Consider the following 21,195-nt stretch of genomic DNA (forward strand, 5'->3'; position numbering starts at 1 on the left):
CGTTTTTGCGGGAGACCGCAAAAATCACGGCAATATGGCCCGCAAAAACGGCCCGTAAAAACGGGCCATAAAAAACACGGTGAGTGTAAAACCAGCCTAAGGATTCCAGGCTTGCCTTTGTGCCTGTTTGCTGTCATGGAACTTCCTGCATGCCTGTTATTTAAGTCCGGGTCGTGTGTTCCTACTTGCCTGATTATTTTGTGCTGTTAACTACTGAGCTCCTGCCCGTTGTGCTGGTGAACTCCTTGCTACTGCTGCTCGTTACTTGGTAGTCTGCCTCGCCTCATTCAGCTGCCTTCCATTTTCTGTGTGCTCCTGGATCCTGACCGGGGTTGCCTATTGACCGGATTACTTGGGTGCTGCCTCTCGAGTCAGAAGCCGCTGCGGTCAGTAAGAAGTGTAACTTCTTTATATCTTCTGGACTACGTCTGTTGGGCTGTGGTGCGGGACTTGTCAGCCTTTAAAGGTACCTTTAGAGACCTTCCCCTGTCTATGCTTCTTCTACGTATTATTGGACTCCCATAAACATGTGCCGTACCCACGTGTGATCAAGTTTTTGCTGGACTCCTTTGTTTAAGTACTGTGTACTTTTCCACTACCCTCTTGCTGGATAACCACATTTAAGTACTGTACGCATACCCACTGATATCTTTAACCCCTTCCTGACATCAGACGTACTATCCCGTCCATGGGACCCGGGCCCCTATGCCCATGGACGGGATAGTACGTCTACCGCGATCAGCGGCGCCCACGTCGTGAGTGCCGCTGATCGCGGCCGGGTGTCAGCTGATTATCACAGCTGACACCCGGCACTATGTGTCAGGGGCGGTCACGGACCGCCCCCGACACGTTAACCCCTTGCACACCGCGATCAAACATGATCGCGGTGTTCCGGGGGTTAAAGGGAAGCATCGGCAGGGAGGGGGCTCCCTCCATGCTTCCCTGAGCCCCCCACGGGAGCGCAATGTGCAGCGCTGCTGCGGGGGTCTCTTTCCCTACAGGCCCCCGAATCCAAGATGGCGACGGGGGCCTGTAGGGAGCTGACTTCCTCAGTGCCTGCAAAGCGCAGGCATGAGGAAGTCTGCAGAACTGCCTGTGACAGATTGCTGATCTGTCACAGTGACCTGTGATGTGACAGTGATGTCCCACCTGGGACTATGTAATAAAGTTAAAAAAAAAAAAGTGTTAAAATAATTTTAAAAAAATCGCCAAATAAATTAGGGAAAAAAAAAATATTCCCCCAATAAATCCATTTTTTTAAATAAAAAAAAACAATAAAAGTACACATATTAGGTATCCCCGCGTCCGTAACGACCTGCCCTATAAAATTATCCCATTAGTTAACCCCTTTAGCGAACACCTTAAAAAATAAAAATAAGAAAAGAAGCAAAAAATAATGATTTATTATCATACCGCCAAACAAAAAGTGCAATAACGCGCGATCAAAATGACGCATATAAATAGCCATGGTACCGCTGAAAACGTCATCTTGTCCCGCAAAAAACGAGCTGCCATACAGCATCGTCAGCGAAAAAATAAAAAAGTTATAGCTTGCAGAATAAAGCGATACAAAAATAATTATTTTTTATATAAAATAGTTTTCATTGCATAAAACCGACAAAACATAAAAAACGACCTAAATGAGGTATCGCTGTAACCGTACTGACCCGAAGAATAAAACCGCTTTATCAATTTTACCGCACGCGGAACGGTGTAAACGCACCCCCCCAAAAGATATTCATAAAACGCTGGTTTTCGTTCATTCTGCGTCCCAAAAATCGGAATAAAAAGCGATCAAAAAATGTCACGTGCCCGAAAATGGTACCAATAAAAACGTTAACTCGTCCCGCAAAAAATAAGACCTCATATGACTCAGTGAGTCAAAATACGGAAAAATTATAGCTCTCAATATGTGGTGATGCAAAACTATTTTTACAATAAAAAGCGTCTTTTAGTGTGCGACAGCCGCCAAAAATAAATACCGCCATAAATAGTAAATCAAACCCCCCTTTATCACCCCCATAGTAAGGGAAAAATAATAAAATTAAAAGAAAATGTATTTATTTCCATTTTTCCATTAGGGTTAGGGCTAGGGTTAGGGCTAGGGTTAGGGCTGAGATTAGGGTTAGGGGTGTGTTGGCGTTAGGGTTGGAGTTAGAATTGGGGGTTTCCACTGTTTGGGCACATCAGGTGCTCTCCAAATGCAACATGGCGTCTGATCTCAATTCCAGCCAATTCTGAGTTGAAAAAGTCAAATGGTGCTCCTTCCCTTCCAAGCTCTGCCATGCGCCCAAACAGTGTTTTGCCCCCCACATATAGGGTATCAGCCTACTCAGGACAAATTGCAAAACAACTTTTGGGGTCCAATTTCTCCTGTTACCCTTAGGAAAATAAAAAATTGAGGGCAAAAATATCATTTTTGTGGAAAAAAATGATTTTTTTTATTTTCACGCCCGGGCGTTATAAACTTCTGTGAAGCACTTGGGGGTTCAAAGTGCTCACCACACATCTATATAAGTTCTGTGGGGGGTCTAGTGTCCAAAATGGGGTCACTTGTGGGGAGTTTCAATAGTTTAGGTAGATTAGGGGCTCTCCAAACGCACATGACACCCGCAGACCATTCCATCAAAGTCTGCATTCCAAAACGTCACTACTTCCCTTCCGAGCCCCGACGTGTGCCCATACAGTAGTTTTCTCCCACAAATGGGGTGTCAGTGTACTCAGGACAAATTGGACAACAACTTTTGGGGTTCAATTTCTCCTGTTACCCTTGGGAAAATAAAATAATTGGGACTAATTGATCATGTTTGTGGAAAAAATACGATTTTTTTATTTTCATGCCCGGGCATTATAAACTTCTGTGAAGCCCTTGGGGGGTTCAAACTGCTAACCACACATCTAAATAAGTTCCTTAGGGGGTCTAGTTTCCAAAATGGGGTCATTTGTGGGGGTTTCCACTTTTTAGGTACATTAGGGGCTCTCCAAAGACAACATGACACCCGCAGAGCATTCCATCAAAGTCTGCATTCCAAAACGTCACTACTTCTCTTCCGATCCCCGACATGTGCCCATACAGCAGTTTTCTCCCACATATGGGGTATCAGCGTACTCAGGACAAATTGGACAACAACTTTTGGGGTCCAATTTCTCCTGGTACTCTTGGGAAAATAAAAAAAATTGGTGACTAAAAGATCAGGTTTGTGGAAAAAATACGAATTTTTTATTTTCACGCCCGGGCGTTATAAACTTCTGTGAAGCACTGGAGGGGTTAAAGTGCTCACCACACATCTAGATAAGTTCCTTGGGGGTCTAATTTCCAAAATGGTGTCATTTGTGGGGGGTTTCCACTGTTTTGGTACATCAGGGGCTTTCCAAATGCGACATGGTGTTAGATCTCAATTCCAGCCAAAAACGTCAAATGGTGCTGCTTCCCTTCCGAGCTCTGCCATGCACCCAAATAGTGGTTTACCCCCACATGTGGGGTATCAGCTTACTCAGGACAAATGGCACAATAACTTTTAGGGTCCTGTTACCCTTGGAAAAATAAGAATTGAGGGTGAAAAGATCATTTTTGTGGAAAAAATATGATTTTTTAATTGTACGGCTGTATGTTATAAACTTCTATGAAGTCCTTGGGGGTTCAAAGTTCTCACCACACATCTAGATAAGTTCCTTGGGGGGTCTAGTTTCCAAAATGGTGTCATTTGTGGGGGGTTTCCACTGTTTTGGTACATCAGGGGTTTTCCAATCGCGACATGGTGTCCGATCTCAATTCCAGCGAAAAACGTCAAATGGCGCTGCTTCCCTTCCGAGCTCTGCCATGCGCCCAAATAGTGGTTTACCCCCACATGTGGGGTATCAGCGTACTCAGGACAAATGGCACAATAACTTTTAGGGTCCTGTTACCCTTGGGAAAATAAAAATTGGGGTGAAAAGATCATTTTTGTGGAAAAAAATATGATTTTTTAATTGTACCGCTGTACGTTATAAACTTCTGTGAAGCCCTTGTGGGTTCCAAGTTCTCACCACATATCTAGATAAGTTCCTTGGGGGGGTCTAGTTTCCAAAATGGGGTCACTTGTGGGGGTTTCCACTGTTTAGGTACATCAGGGGCTCTCCAAACGTGACATGGCGTCCGATCTGAATTCCAGCCAATTTTGCATTGAAAAAGTCAAACGGCGCTCCTTCCCTTCTGAGCTCTGCCATGCGCCGAAGCAGTGATTCCTCCCAGCATATCAGCGTACTCAGGACAAATTGCACAATAACTTTTGCAGTCCAATTTGTCCTGTTACCCTTGGTAAAATAAAAAAAAATTGAACCTGAAGTATTTTTTTTGTGAAAAAAAGTTAGATATTCATTTTTTTTTTTTAAATATTCAAAAAATTCCTGTGACGCACCTAAAGGGTTAATAAACTTCTCGAATGTGGTTTTGAGCTCCTTAAGGGGTGCAGTTTTTAGAATGGTGTCACTTTTGGGAATTTTCTATCATATAGACCCCTCAAAGTGGCTTCAAATGTGATGTGGTCCGTAATAATAAAATGGTGTTGCAAAAATGAGAAATCGCTGGTCAATTTTTAACCCTTATAACTTCCTAACATAAAAAATTTTGGCTCCAAAATTGTGCTGATGTAAAGTAAACATGTGGGAAATGTTACTTATCAAGTTTTTTGTGTGCCGTATCTCTGTGATTTAAGGGCATAAAAATTCAAAGTTGGAAAATTGCGAAATTTTCAAAATTTTCGCCAAATTTCCATTTTTTTCACAAATAAACACAAGTTATTTGAATGAAATTTTACCACTATCATGAAGTGCAATATGTCACGAGAAAACAAGGTCAGAATCACCGGGATCCATAGAAGCGTTCCAGAGTTATGACCTCATAAAGGGACAGTGGTCAGAATTGTAAAAATTGGCCCGATCATGAACGTGCAAAGCACCCTTGGGGGTGAAGGGGTTAATGGACTTCCTCGTTTAAGTGTCTTGCACACTCCTGCGTCATATCCTTGCAGGATGCCCTGATGAAGTGGCTGGTTTTGCCACGAAACGCGTAGGCTTATTAAAGAAGTTTTTTATTATATGGACTGCCGAAGGTGCGTTTTTTTCTGGTCAGCGCGGTTTATTCAGCCTGGCTCTTTTTTTCCACTTTGGATTTTTTTCCACTTTGGATTTGTTTCATTTACTACCAGCGTGATACCAGCGACGACCGGACTTTTATGAGTGATTCCCAGTTTGTTGTGACTCACACAACTTCAGCAGGTGAGTCTAACTGATTGGGCTTGCTTGCTTGGTTCTTCTAGACAATACACCCTATGTGCGCTTTCCATCTTTGTTTTTTCTTATATTGTGCTGAGCATCTCGTTATAATTGCAGGAATATGTGTGTTAGTTCTGTTTGCATTTCTGTTTTGTTTAAATACATCTTTTTGCTGCAGCTTTGTTCTCAGACTGGTTTTATCCCACGCTATCAGATTCCTTAGTACCTACATAATTGTTGTACTTTCCCATGTAGGGGGCGAGTGTGTGATTTGTCTTCAAACACCAAACTGAACAGGTGCATCTTCAGTTGAGATGTAAATGCCAGGGATGATGGCTCACTAAATGATGTAGGTAGTGAGCTCCGGAGAATGGGGGATGTGTAACAAACGTCCTTGCCTCCAAATGTTGGTAGTTGAATCCTAGGTATGGACGGGATATTTGTGGCTGCTGATCTGAGTGGTTGGCCGAGTGCAGGGCTCCAGTAGATCCCTCATACAGCTGGGGCCCAAGTTGTTCATGGCTTTAAAAGACACAAGGCAAATTTAGGTCATTCTCTATTTTGCCAGCAGTCAGTGCAATGTGCTGAGGATTAGTATTATAGGAGAATGTCGAGATTGATTGGTTATTAACCTAGAGAGGCGTTTTGGACTAACTAAAGGTGATATATCGGGCATTACAGTAGTGCAGGCAGAGGTTATAAATGCATGTACCAGTCTTTAAAAGTCTTCTGGTGGAATATGATGTTTAGTTTTGGCAGTGTCCTTCAGATGGAAAAATGAAGACTTAACGATGCCTTACACTCAACTGCTGAATGATGGTTCCCTGGCAATAACTATTCCTAAATTGCTTATCTGGCCTGAAGTTTGAAGGGTTGTGTTTAAAAAAGATAGAGGTGTTTGAGTTGTAAGTTGCCATTTTGCAATTGGTGCGAATCTCCAACCAATGGGACTTCAGTTTTGTCTGGGTCCAGTTTTACCCAGCTGGCATTCATCCACTCATTCAGTCCTACTAAGCAGGAATTTATAGCCGAGAATAGGTCATGGCTTGAATGTCAGATGTTTGTATCTGGCTCTGGATTATCTTAATAATCTTTATTTTTATATAGCGCTAACATATTCCACAGCGCTTTACAGTTTGCACACATTATCATCGCTGTCTCCAATGGGTCTCACAATCTAAATTCCCTATCAGTATGTCTTTGGAATGTGGAAGGAAACCGGAGACCCTGGAGGAAACCTACGCAAATACGGGGAGAACATACAAACTCCTTGCAGATGTTTTCCTTGGTTGGATTTGAACCCAGGACTCCAGCGCTGCAAGGCTGCAGTACTAACCACTGAGCAACCGTGCTGCCCATAATGTTAGCATGTAAATGGCAAACAGCATTCAGGCTAGAGCCATGCCCTGTGGTACATCATATTTCAAGGGAACTGGAATGCAGGATGAAGAGCCAATATATATATTGTTTGTCGCCTTCCAGTCAGGAAAGAACTGAACCATTGAAGAACTTCGCTAGTAATTCCATAGAATTCCTTAAAGAGGTTATCCACTACTTTTACACTGATTGCCTATCCTTAAGAAAGGTCATTAATGTCTGATCGCCCCTGGCCCGATATCTGGCACTCCCACCGATCAGCTGTTGCAGATGTTGGAGGTGGCGGCCGAAATAACTCACTTGCAGAGCTGTTCCATCTACTTGTAGTGGCTGCTGCAGGGTACTGTACATGCGCCTCCTGCTGATTTGAATAGGAGGTGGATCTGCAGTACCAAGCCCCGGCCATTACAAGTAGACTTCTCTTCCTTCTACCGGGATCTTACTATCTTCTGTCACAGTCTCGTCTCATGTTAGAGACACCCACCTCATGCGGCACTGCTCAGATCAGATGCTACATCATCTTTCTACACACACTGGGCCCTATCTAACAGGAAACTGTCTCTATCAATACACCTTAGGCTCTCTCACTCTGGGCTTGTCCCAACCATTAACTTTAACTCTCCCTACTGTCAGGCAACACACAATATACAATATTGACGCATGTCATAATTCACATTACACAATACAACATTACACTTATTCTTCAAGGGGGAACGTGGAGAATATGTCAATTTCCTTACAATGATACTTCATCAAGAGTGATGTTGGGCCTGGGTCGAAGTTGCATGTTGTTCTGTGGAGAAGCTGGAGGATTGCTGTGATACTGTAACTGCTTCAGCAAGCAGGTCACATTCCGACCATCGAGTTGAGGTTTTAATATTGCCTTTGATATTCTTTTTTTCATATTTTTCAGAAGCCAGACTGGATAGCAGAAATCTTTTACAGAATTGTTGTGATGATGGAATAGTAGGTCTTAGGCAGTTTGGATTCTAGAGCTTTATTTTTTTACTATGCAGAACAGCTGTGATGGGCTTGTTGATTGCATTTCCAATCTCTTGTGACAGAAAACTCGATTTTTTTTCTTGTTGATGATTGATTGCCAGTTCTTGAGATACTGGTCCAATAAGTTTTGACTTCTGGACTTGTGTTTTTGCCACTGGTGTTCAAGCTTTAGCCCCATTTTTTAAAGCTCTTTGATAGAATGTTGAGACTACGGTACATGATGTATTGGGGTGAAGTTTTTGGTGCACCAAGGAGCAGTGGCATCAAAAGCAAAGGACACAGATTTGTTATATTGCTGCACTGGGTAGATTGTGTCTAAAAAGTATCCGTCTGTACCTGGTAACTGAGGTTGTTCCTTTGGGGAAGCAATCTTTTTAATGGGTTCTTTGTCACCTGGCAGCTGAAGAGTTGTGTCGGAAATTGGTAGTATGATGGTCATACCATATGACTAGGTTTACTGCTACATTTGAGATCTCCAGCCCTGTGTGACTCTTTATGGGAGTTATTTAGTGGATTGCTAGATAGAAGCCAAGTTGGTCCATGTTGATAAGTATAAATCTTTTCCAAACTGTGAGAGGCAGTCATCTGTGATGTTTAAGTGTTAAGATGGACAACAATTCTGTGAATTCATTGAGAAGTGTTAATCCATCAATTGAGGATGTGTAGCAGTACAATTCTGGTGCGTTTGCTGAAATTATGGAAGAGTTGGCTGCACCACAAGGTAACTTTATTTTATATCTTCTCTCCCAGGTATTTCCCAAGGTATTTACAACAAGCCATATTCCAGTAAGTAAGATAAAGGAATTTGATTAGGTCATGTGTGATAGCTGTTTTTGTTGTTGATTGATCTTGCATTGCAGAGTCCAGCTCAGAAGTATGCTGATTGTATGGGTTCTGCCTCAAGTTGTATCCTTGGACATGCAGTCTTTATTTTGTCACAATTCTTCCTATAGCTACTATTGTCACATACAAAATGGAAATAGCAAGTACAAAATACAATTGTCTGTTAACTATTATAATTAATGTTGTGTAGATCAGCCAAAATTCACATCTCCTGTTCTCGTTGATTTTCACTGGAAATTCGATTCACTGTGAAGTAGTTCTCCGCTAATTGAATGTCTCTTATTATGCCATGGGGTCTCTCCAGACTCGAGACCATAATAAACGTAATGTGTATAAAAAAAAAAAACAACACTTATATTCCTGCTCCAAACCATCACTTGTGTAGTCCTTAGCTCATCTTCTTTCGCTGCTGAACGCTGAATGCCATGGCCTCTTCAAACTAAACTGGGACTTGCAGCAAAGTTTTAGCTTTCAGGGCAAGTGTGTATAAGGATGCGATGTTATGAAATCGCAATGCGGAAACTTCACAGGCCTCATCAGAGCCCGTAGTCCTGGCCTAGTGTAAAGAGGTCCTGAAATTCTGTGTTTGGCAGTGGTGATAAGAAGATGTGCTGACAACCTGATGTGTGATGATGAGAAGCAGAGGCTATGGATAGGTGAGTAAATGCGGTTTTTAATGTTTTTTTACCTTTTCATACCTCTTAACTGTTTAGCAAAATGTTGAGAAGGTCATACAAAGTTGAATAAAATGATACCTTGATATCTGCTGTCTTGATGTCTTATTCCTGAAAAATCCACATTTTTCTTAATGTAAATGAACTGAAAAGATTTATTAGACGGATATAGATCTCAATATGAATTTGCCCCCAGAGTTTACTTTAAATGAGAGGGGGCATTCCTAGTGTGATATTTAATGACTGACAGTCTAGTCTCATAATCACATAGCTTTGCAGTGAGATCAGAGCTAACTCAGTATAGCAGAAGTGAACTTTATCTTATTACAGAAACATTTGCACCTGCAAGTGTCCTCTCACAATGTTACAGCTTCCATTTCACATGCAGCCTGTGTGGCATTATGGCAGTAGAGGAGAACTGACAGCACTGTGAGAGGACAACTGCAAATGTGCTTGTTTTGTTTGTAATGAGACAAGGTTCATCTTTTCTGTACTGTGTTGGTTATAGTCAGGCACAACACTGCAGCAGAGTGGCAAACACTATGAGAGGACACGTGCTGCTGCAAGTGTTTGTAACAAAGCAAACTTTACTTCTTCTGTAATGTGTTATCTCTGTTGTACTGTGTTTGTTCGTCTGAAATGTGTTGGCTCTGATCTCACTGCAGAACTGTGATCTACATGCACATATAGATTGTTAGGATAGCGAAGGTGCATGAGTCCCCTTTCTCCTCTCGGCAGGGACACCGGCGTTTTTGCTTACCTTCTAGCGCTGCTCTGGTCTCCGTAGAGTCTGCTTCTTCCCAGGACCCGCAAATCGCACACAGATCTTCTGATAGTGTTTAGGGTGCATGCCCCCTGCTCCTTAAAGGGGCAGTGTGTGCGCTTCTGAAAATGTCCCCATCCAATGGCTGGGAGATATCAAGTATATAACCCATTTAGGACGTTGGGTGTAACAGTACGCCCACATGGGAATCCCTCCCTTTGATGTGGGCTCTGGTGCTGAACCCACATCTTTCCTGGCACATGTCAGCTGTTTTGAACAGCTGACATGTGCCTCTAGCACCCGAGGGTGAAATCACAATCCACCCGCGGCTGTTAACCCGTTAAATGCCGCTGTCAATATCTGACAGCAGCATTTAACTCGCGCTTCCAGTAAGCGCGCTAGAATTCCCGCCCATTGGTGACCCCTTCATGTGATCGCAAGTCACCGATGGGTTGGCATGACAACCAGAGGTCTCCAGCAGACCTCTATGGTTGTCATAGATTGCTATGAGCGCCCGCCTTGTGGTTGGCGCTCATAGCAAGTGAGCATTTCTCCTACATACTGGCGATCTGATGTATGTTGCAAAGCCGATCAGACAACTGCAGCTTCTAGTCTCCCATAAAGACAAATGAAGCATGCAAAAAGTAAAAAAATGTTTTGCCCCATTCAAAATAAAGCAATAAAAAAAATTAAACATACACATTTGGTATCACCACGTTTAGAATTGTCCGATCTATCAATATAAAAAAAAAAATAACCCGATTGGTAACGGTGTAACGAAAACAAAATTAAAAACGCCAGAATTAAGTTTTTTTGGTCGCTACTGCATTGCAATAAAATGAATAATGGGTGATCAAAAGATTGTATGTATACCAAAATGGTATCAATAAAAACTTCATCTTGGTACTCAAAAAATTAGCCCTAAACCAACCCCAAATCATGAAAAATAAAAACGCTACAGGTCTTGGAAAATGGCCCTTTTTTTTTGTAACCAAAGTTTGGATTTTTTTAAACACATAAATAAAAAAGAACCTACACGTGTTTGGCGGCTATGAACTCGCAATGACCTGGAGAATCATCATAATGGCAGGTCAGTTTTAGCATTTATTGAACATGGTGAAAAAAAAAACGGAATTGCAATTTTTTGCAATTTCACCAAACTTGGATTTTTTTTTACCGTTTTCCAGTACACAATATGTTAAAAATCATCAGTGTCGTTCAAAAGTACAACTTGTCCCCAAAAAACAAGCCCTCACATGGACATTTTGACTGAAAAATAAAAAAAGTTATGACTCTGGGAAGAAGGAGAGCAAAAAACGCAAAAGCGAAAATACCTCCGATCATGAAGAGGTTAAGGCGCCCTCCCTATAGGGAGGTGCCTTAGCTACTCTAGTCCATTGTCTTGTCTAGTCTAGTCTTGTACTTGTCTCTCTAAGTAGTACAGTGCCTGTACCCATGCTCCCTGATTCTGATCCTGTCCATCTTGTTTGAACCTGATTCAAGAAGAAAATTTTTTTTTTTTGCATATTAATATAATTTTGCATAGGTCTTTTTAATAAATTCTTTGTTGTACACAGGTTCACAAGTCTTCAAATACGTATGCATCTTATGCGTCTAACACACTGTCACATACCCACTTCTCAGCACGTGACTTGGGGTTGCGCCTGCAAGGGTTAATCTGTCTCTTCTCACTCAGTTCAGCATTTAACCTCTGTTCTATGCTGCACTGGGAGCATAAATCACACCCTGACACAGACCACACACCCCTCTTCATACACGCTGCTATCACTCACCGAACACATGGGCGTTGAGTCCCGGAAATATTACTACTATGTGCCAATCACCAGGAGCACACACTCTACGGCTATGGATTCTTTAGCGCTTACAAGGTTCAGACTTATTAAAGTTTTAAGCTTTAATAGAAAAAGTACAGTGCATACAATAAAAGGATATAAAAAATGGAAATAAAAAGTGACACAAATATGCAAAAACAGTGATAAAAGGGAGAAAACTTACAGAAATGTCCCCGAGGGAGGGGGAAATATGAAATGGAGTACATCATCTAGGCTGCCCCTCACTGTGAACATGTTTCTTTATGTAAAGGCCTAATTTATAGATTTACTCAGGAATCAGGTTTTTAGACCAGCCTCTCATGTTAATATTCTAATTCTTGGTTTGTGACTGGATCATAGTTATTTACCCATGAATGTATTATTTTCCTCTGAACACTATTTGTGTGATCTTTCTCATAGATAGATAGTGTCAAGCTGCAATTGGGGTCTCCCTTAGAAGTGTCAGAAGGTGTGAAATGTTTCCTCTTTGTGTGTTCTCAACAAGGCCCCCTGGAGAGACTGGAGACTTCCTTTCTCAGGATAACATATGCTATCACATTTGGTTTTTAAATCAGATTATTTTTATTAAACAGTTTTAACTTATAAAATTGAGACAAGTCACACACCGTTTTAACATACAGATTTGAGACATACCTCTTATACACAACCCCCCCATTATCAAATTATAACAAATGTAACCGTGGATCCCTTATAATGTGACCTATAAATGTATAGTAGAAAAAAAACAAAAAAAAAACAATTCTTAAGGGGGACAATATGTAACAAGATAAGACTTGTACAGCATAGAACTATGAACAGTCAGTCACAGTACAAAATGAGCAATAGACATTCATGAAACCTATTCATAAAGCAAGAGATCATATGGAATCAAGAGGGAATAAGGGGTACCATAATTAACGAAGCATAGGGAACAGATTTTCCAGCAGCAAAATTTGGGATTGCAAACCTGGGGTGTTAAGCCAGGGGATCCAGATTTTATCAAATTTTCCCATAGCTTTTCTTTTAATATACACTCCTTTTTCCAGCCTTATAGAACTATTGACTCTATTAATAAACTCCTCCACCGTCGGGGGTACAGATTGCTTTCAGTGCAAGGCAATAGTTTTCCGTGCTATATATAAAATTCTAACCATACCGATCGCCCGCGGGTCTTCCACAGGAATATCCGGTATAATACCCAGCACACAGACCTTTGGATCAGGGAGCAATCTTGTACCATAAACTCTTGCCAACATATTCAGAACATTATTCCAGAACCGTCCAAGCTGAGGACACTCCCAGAATATATGCATAAGGTGTGCATCAGGTAGGCTACATTGGGGGCAGCACAAGTCACTTCTTATCGCGATTTTGTGCAAGAACGCAGGCGTTTTATATTTCCTATGTATTAGATACACCTGCGATAATCTCTGGGCCTCCGATAACAAAAGACAGGGCACTGAATTCAATACATAGTCCCATTGATCATCTGAGAGCTGGCCAACATCCTCCTCCCATCTAGCTTTGGTGCAAAGGGGGTGCTTATCGTGGAATGCAATGAGAAGTATTCTATAGATGGAGGAAATCAGTCCTCTTCTGGTACCCAAGCCCCCCACCAACACTGTCAAGGGATTAGGGTCTATACTAAGATCTCTAGTTTTGATTTTAGCTGCATACGCATGGCGAAGCTATGCTATCACATTTGTGAGAGCTGCAGTCTAAGGACAGATGTTAATTTACTGCTGGTTATACATCCATATATATACATATTTCACTACACACATTATCTGAGTTTCTCAATCTCAGGCTAAGTAGAGACACATGCCTTAATTATAATTAAAATGTGCACTTTTTATTGAAATATATGTTAAAAATCATTAAAATCGTTACACCGATGCCTCTACCTTGTGCCAGTCATTACACTGGCTACCCATCCACTCCAAAATTCAGTACAAACTTATTACCCTCACCCACAAAGCTCTCCATGGCTCAGCACCATCCTACATCTCCCTTGTTTCAGTATACCACCCTACCCACGCCCTCCGTTCTGCTGATGACCTGAGGTTAGCATCCTCAATAATCAGAACCTCCCACTTCCGTCTCCAAGACTATACACGTGCTGCTCCAGTTCTTTGGAATGCACTTCCCAGGTCAATATGATTAGGCTGGGTTCACACGTACCGGAACTCTTGCGGAAATTACCGCTAGAATTCCATTCCGCGGGAAAATCGCATTTTAAATTCCTGCGATTTTCCCGCGGAAAAACTAGCATTTTGCAAGCGTAATTAGCTTGCAGAATTGCTAGCGTTTTCCAAGCGATCTGTAGCATCGCTTGGAGAACTGATTGACACATAGTGTTTGACGAGTGTGACCAACTTTTTACTATTGAGGCCGCCTATGCGGCCTCAATAGTAAAAGATAGAATGTTAATAATAATAAAAAAAATATTGTTATTCTCACCTTCCGTCGTCCCGCGCAGCCTTCCCGCCTCTCTCCACGCTCCCGGTCCCAGTAATCCTTTGCGACAATTACCGCGATGACGTCCGTTCTCGTGGGATCCCAACGTCTCGTGGTCATTCGCGATGACGTCGTGCGAATGACCGCGAGACTTCGCGATCCCGCGAGAACGGACGTCATCGCTCGCAAAGGCTTACTGGGACCGGGAGCGTGGAGAGAGGCAGGAAGGCTGCGCGGGACATCGGAAGGTGAGAATAACCATATTTTTTATTTTAAATTCTATTTTTTACAGGGATATGGTACCCAAAGCACGGAGGACAGTCTCCTCTCCTCCGGACCGTGGGTACCATCCGCAAATGTTCTGCTTACTTTTCGCATGGTGTGCACAGCCACATGCGGAAAGTAAGCAGAACAATGCATTCCTATGGGTGCGGGATCGCCGCGATTCCGCGAAATTAATGAGCATGCTGCATTTTTTACCGCGAAGCAATTCCGCCGCGGTAAAAACTGCAGCATTAGCACAGCATTGCGGAATCCCATAGGAATGCATGGGATGCTTATTTTTCACGGCAAAATCACGCGGTTAAAACTGCCGCCGAAACGGGAAAAAAAACGCCACGTGTGAACTCAGCCTTAGTCCCCAATCCCTACAATTTTAAGAGTGCCCTGAAAACGCATTTATTCAGACTGACCTACCGCCTCAACACATTAACCTAATCTATCCCTGTGTGGCACAGTCAAAAGTTTTACCATAACCGGGTTCCCCGTATCATGTTCCCACATGCTTTATGCATCTATTAGCCCTCTGTGTCTGTACTGTTACACACTTAACATTATGGCTTGTCCATACAATCAGGGCAACTGTTACCACCCACCTTTCGTGTCTACCTTTTTCCTCATAAATTGTAAGCTTGTGAGCAGGGCCCTCACTCCTCTTGGTATCTGTTATGATCTATGTGATTATTGTTATGCTGTAATGTCTATCGTCTGTACATGTCACCTCTGAAATGTAAAGTGCTGCGGAATATGTTGGCGCTATAGAAATAAAATGTATTATTATTATTTATTATTATTATTATTATTAAAATAAGCAGGGATTACCCAAACCGAAAAGACATGGATGGTGCAGAAAATGCATAGATAGATAGATAGAACAAGTTTTTATTTCTAACTGAATATAAATATAAAAATGTACATAGAGAATAGAGTGCCATTAGATTAATTATAGTCTAGAAAACCCATGGATAAGATCAGTTAGGTTAAAGCGCTAGTGCTTAGATTCTTTTACCTAAAACTTTGTGTACTTAGAGATCCCCATGGATACATTTTAAGATTTTACATCAATAGTTTTTGGCTTGGCTTACATACAGCTAAGGGTGAGAGGGGTCTGCATCACCAGCTGCTCCACACCCCGACAACTACAACTCCTGGCAAAAATTATGGAATCACCGGCCTTGGAGGATGTTCATTAAGTTGTTTAATTTTGTAGAAAAAAAAAGCAGATCACAGACATGGCACAAAACTAAAGTCATTTCAAATGGCAACTTTCTGGCTTTAAGAAACACTAAAAGAAATCAATAACAAAAATGTGGTAGTCAGTAATGGTTACTTTTTTAGACCAAGCAGAGGGGAAAAATTATGGAATCACTCAATTCTGTGGGAAAAAAATATGGAATCACCCTCTAAATTTTCATTTCCAAAACTAACACCTGCATCAAAATAGATCTGCTCGTTAGTCTGCATCTAAAAAAGAGTGATCACACCTTAGAGAACTGTTGCACCAAGTGGACTGACATGAATCATGGCTCCAACACGAGAGATGTCAATTGAAACAAAGAGGGTAAATCATCACGCAATGTTGCAAAAGATGTTGGTTGTTCACAGTCAGCTGTGCCTAAAATCTGGACCAAATACAAACAACATGGGAAGGTTGTAAAAGGCAAACATACTGGTAGACCAAGGAAGACATCAATGCGTCAAGACCGGAAACTTAAAGCAATATGTTTCCAAAACAGGAAATGCACAACACAACAAATGAGGAACGAATGGGAGGAAACTGGAGTCAATGTCTGCGACCGAACTGTAAGAAACCGCCTAAAGGAAATGGGATTACATACAGAAAAGCTAAACGAAAGCCATCATTAACACGTAAACAAAAAAACAAGGTTACAGTGGGCTAAGCAATCGTGGACTGTGGATGACTGGTTGAAAGTCATATTCAGTGATGAATCGCGAATCTGCATTGGGCAAGGTGATGATGCTGGAACTTTTGTTTGGTGCCGTTCCAATGAGATTTATAAAGATGGCTGCCTGAAGAGAACATGCAAATTTCCACAGTCATGGTGATGAGGGGCTGCATGTCAGGTAAAGGCACTGGGGAGATTGCTGTCATTACATCTTCAATAAATGCACAGGTTTATGTTGATATTTTGGACACTTTTCTTATCCCATCAATTGAAAGGATGACTTTAGTTTTGTGCCATGTCTGTGATCTGCTTTTTTTCGACAAAATTAAACTTAATGAACATCCTCCAAGGCAGGTGATTCCATAATTTTTGACAGGGGTTGTATGCTGAGGTGTTATGGAAGCCCAGGTTGCTTTGATAGCAGCCTTCAGCTCATCTACATAGTGGGGTCTGGTGTCTGTCATCTTCCTCTTGACAACTAAGGTCAGGCGAGTTTGCTGGCCAATCAAACATAGTGATATTGTTGTTTTTAAACCAGGTATTGGAACTTTTGGCAGTGTGGACAGGTGCCAAGTCCTGCTGGAGAGTGAAATTTCCATCTCCAAAAAGCTTGTCGGCAGATGAAAGCATGAAGTGCTCTAAAATTTCTTGGTAGATGGCTGTGCTGACTTCGGTCTTGATAAAACACAGTGGACCTACACCAGCAGACAACATGGCTCCCGAAACCATCACTGATTGTGGAAACTTCACACTAGACCTCAAGCAGCTTGGATTGGGACCTTGATTTCCAAAGGAAATGCAAAATTTACTTTCATCTGAAAGCAACACCTTGGACCACTGAGCAATAGTCCAGTTTTTTTTCTCCTTGGCCCAGGTAAGATGCTTCTGGCATTGTCTATTGGTCATGAGTGACTTGACACAAGGAATGTGACACTTGTAACCCGTGTCCTGGATGCGTCTGTGTGTGGTGGCTTTTGAAGCAATGACTCCAGCAGCAGTCCACTCCTTGTGAATCTCTCCCAAATTTTTGAATGGCCTTTTCTTAAGAATCCTTTCAAGGCTGCGGTTATGCCGGTTGTTTGTGCACCTTTTTCTACCACATGTTTTCCTTCCACTCAATTTTCCATTAACATGTTTGGATACAGCACTCTGTGAACAGCCAGCTTCTTTAGCAATGACTTTTTGTGGCTTACCCTCCCTGTGGAGTGTGTCAATGACTGCGTTCTGTACATATGTAAAGTCAGTAGTCTTCCCCCATGATTGTGGAGCCTACTTAAACAGACTAAGGGACCTTTTTAATCGCTTAGTAAGCCTTTACAGGTGTTTTTTGTTAATTATTCTAATTTACTAAGATAATGAGTTTTAGGTTTTCATTGGCTGTAAGCCATAATCATCAACATTAACAGAAATAAACACTTGAAATAGATCACTCTGTTTGTAATGACTCTATGTACTGAGTTTCACTTTTGTATTGAAGAGCTGAAATAAATTAACTTTTTTGATGATATTCTAATTTTGTGAGAAGCACCTGTATCTTACACAAAAATTATTCAGATGAGAAATAAATACATAGTGCTAAGGTTGAAGCATGTTGCATATATAAGAATATAAACATTTGCATATTTGATATGGATATATTCATTTACACATATTTTGTACAATAATATTTTCACATTTGTGTCTATATATGAATACATCCTCTCGATGCATTTTATGCACTTTTTGCACATTTTTTACACTGGTATTTTGTATACATCCTTTGTATAAATACTTTTTCACAGGTGTTGTCTCCTGAACTCTGATAGTTATATCACATTTGGCCTCACAAATTGTCCTGTGAGTCTTCACATTCCTCACTCTAGTCACTTAGTTGGCTGTCTGCACTATCACCTCAATGTTTTCACTATGGATACCTCTCCACTTTATTGTTAGCTTTCACCATGCATATATCCTTACCATTACAATTATTAGATGGGATGTCTATTTTCATTAAATCCTGCTGCTCATATTTATTACAGTATTCATTAAGTGTTCTATTTTGCCTCTTTATTGTGCTGGCATGATCAAAGTTAAAGTAACAAAGAACAACCTTGTACTCCCTCAGAGTCCTCCTGGATGAAGAAAAATGTTGTGAAGAAGGAGCGGAGAGTTGTGGTCATAGGGGATTCCCAGTTGAGAGGAACAGAGGCCGCTATCTGCAGACCGGACATAACTTCAATAGAAATGTGCTGTCTTCCAGGTGCAAAAATTAAAGATGTGTCTGACAGGATATCAGGACTCTTCAGATCTACAGATGACTACCCATTCCTGCTACTACATGTGGGGACAAATGACACCGCAAGAAACGACCTTTAAAACATCTGCAGTGACTTTAAAAACTTTGGTAAGAAAGTGAAAGAACTGGGAGCGCAGGTGGTCTTCTTATCCATCCTCCCAGGGGTTGGCCATAGAACAAGGAGGTGGAATAAGATTCTGCAGGTGAACTACTGGCTACGTCGATGGTGCCGTCAGCAAGGATTTGGATTTCGGGATCATAGAGTGAATCTATATGATGGACTACTTGCTACAGATGGGGTGCACCTTATGAAGACTGGAAAATATGTATTTGGAAGTCTCCTTGCTACACTCATCAGGAGAACATTAAACTAGAAAAATTTGGGAAGGGAAGCAAAAGGCCAGAAAAAGCCATACACCTGACAAATACTATTGAGAACTTTGCTATTAGAAGTGGAAAGGGAGAACAAAGACAAAAAAATCTACCATATTTTTCAGACTATGAGACTCACCGGACCATAAGACGTACCTAGGTTTTAAAGGAGGAAATTAGGGGAAAAAAATTGAAGCAAAAAAAATGTGGTCAATTCCATACTTAATATTCCTTATCCTGGTATACAGTCATATGTTAAAGTTTGGGCACCCCTATTAATGTTAACCTTTTTTCTTTATAACAATTTTGGTTTTTGCAACAGCTATTTCAGTTTCATATATCTAATAACTGATGGACTCCGTTATATTTCTGGATTCAAATGAGGTTTATTGTAATAACAAAAAATGTGCAATCTGCATTTTAACAAAATTTGACCGGTGCAAAAGTATGGGCACCTCAACATAAAAGTGACATTAATATTTCGTAGATCCTCCTTTTGCAAAAATAACAGCTTCTAGTCACTTCCTGTAGCTATTAATGAGTTCCTGGATCCTGGATGAAGGTATTTGTGACCATTCCTGTTTACAAAACAATTCCAGTTCAGTTAAGTTTGATGGTCGCCGAGCATGGACAGCCCGCTTCAAATCATCCCACAGATGTTCAATGATATTCAGGTCTGGGGACTGGGATGGCCATTCCAGAACATTGTAATTGTTCCTCTGCATGAATGCCTGAGTAGATTTGGAGCGGTGTTTTGGACCATTGTCTTGCTGAAATATCCATCCCCTGCGTAACTTCAACTTCGTCACTGATTCTTGCACATTATTGTCAAGAATCTGCTGATACTGAGTTGAATCCATGTGACCCTCAACTTTAACAAGATTCCCGGTGCCAGCATTGGCCACACAGCCCCAAAGCATGATGGAACCTCCACCAAATTTTACTGTGGGTAGCAAGTGTTTTTCTTGGAATGCTGTGTTTTTTAGCCTCCATGCATTACGCCTTTTTGTATGACCAAACAACTCAATCTTTGTTTCATCAGTCCACAGGACCTTCTTCCAAAATGTAACTGGCTTGTCCAAATGTGCTTTTGCATACCTCAGGCGACTCTGTTTGTGGCGTGCTTGCAGAAATGGCTTCTTTTGCATCACTCTCCCATACAGCTTCTCCTTGTGCAAAGTGCACTGTATTGTTGACCGATGCACAGTGACACCATCTGCAGCAAGATGATGCTGCAGGTCTTTGGAGGTGGTCTGTGGATTGTCCTTGACTGTTCTCACCATTCTTCTCTGCCTTTCTGATATTTTTCTTGGCCTGCCACTTCTGGGCTTAACAAGAACTGTACCTGTGTTCTTCCATTTCCTTACTATGTTCCTCACAGTGGAAACTGACAGGTTAAATCTCTGAGACAACTTTTTGTATCCTTCCCCTGAAAAGCTATGTTGAATAATCTTTGTTTTCAGATCATTTGAGAGTTGTTTTGAGGAGCCCATGATGCCACTCTTCATAGGAGAATCAAATAGGAGAACTACTTGCAAGTGGCCACCTTAAATACCTTTTCTCATGATTTGATACAACTGGCTATGAAGTTCAAAGCTCAATGAGGTTACAAAACAAATTTAGTGCTTCAGGAAGTCAGTAAAAAGTAGTTAGGAGTGTTCAAATCAAGAAAATGATAAGGGTGCCCATACTTTTGCACCGGTCAAATTTTGTTTAAATGCAGATTGCACATTTTCTGTTAGTACAATAAACCTCATTTGAATCCAGAAATATAACTGAGTCCATCAGTTATTAGATATATGAAACTGAAATAGCTGTTGCAAAAACCAAAATTGTTATAAAGAAAACAGGTTAACATTAATAGGGGTGCCTAAACTTTTACATATGACTGTATATGGTCCCTTCATCCCCATCCTGATACACATGGCCCCCTCATCCCTACCCTGGTATGCATGACCCCTCATCCCCATCCTGGTGTGCATGGCCCTCTCATTCTTATCCTGGCAGAAATGATCACCTTCATCCCTATTCGGGTATGCAGGACCCCCATCTCATTCTAGTATGCATGGCCCCATCCCTATCCTGGTATGCAGGACCCCCATCTCATCCTAGTATGCATGGCCCCATCCCAATCCTGGTATGGAGGACCCCCATCTCCTAG

Source organism: Dendrobates tinctorius, unplaced genomic scaffold (genome assembly GCF_039654945.1).
Source record: "Dendrobates tinctorius isolate UK_male_01 unplaced genomic scaffold, ASM3965494v1 ptg000011l, whole genome shotgun sequence".
Lineage (NCBI taxonomy): Eukaryota > Metazoa > Chordata > Amphibia > Anura > Dendrobatidae > Dendrobates > Dendrobates tinctorius.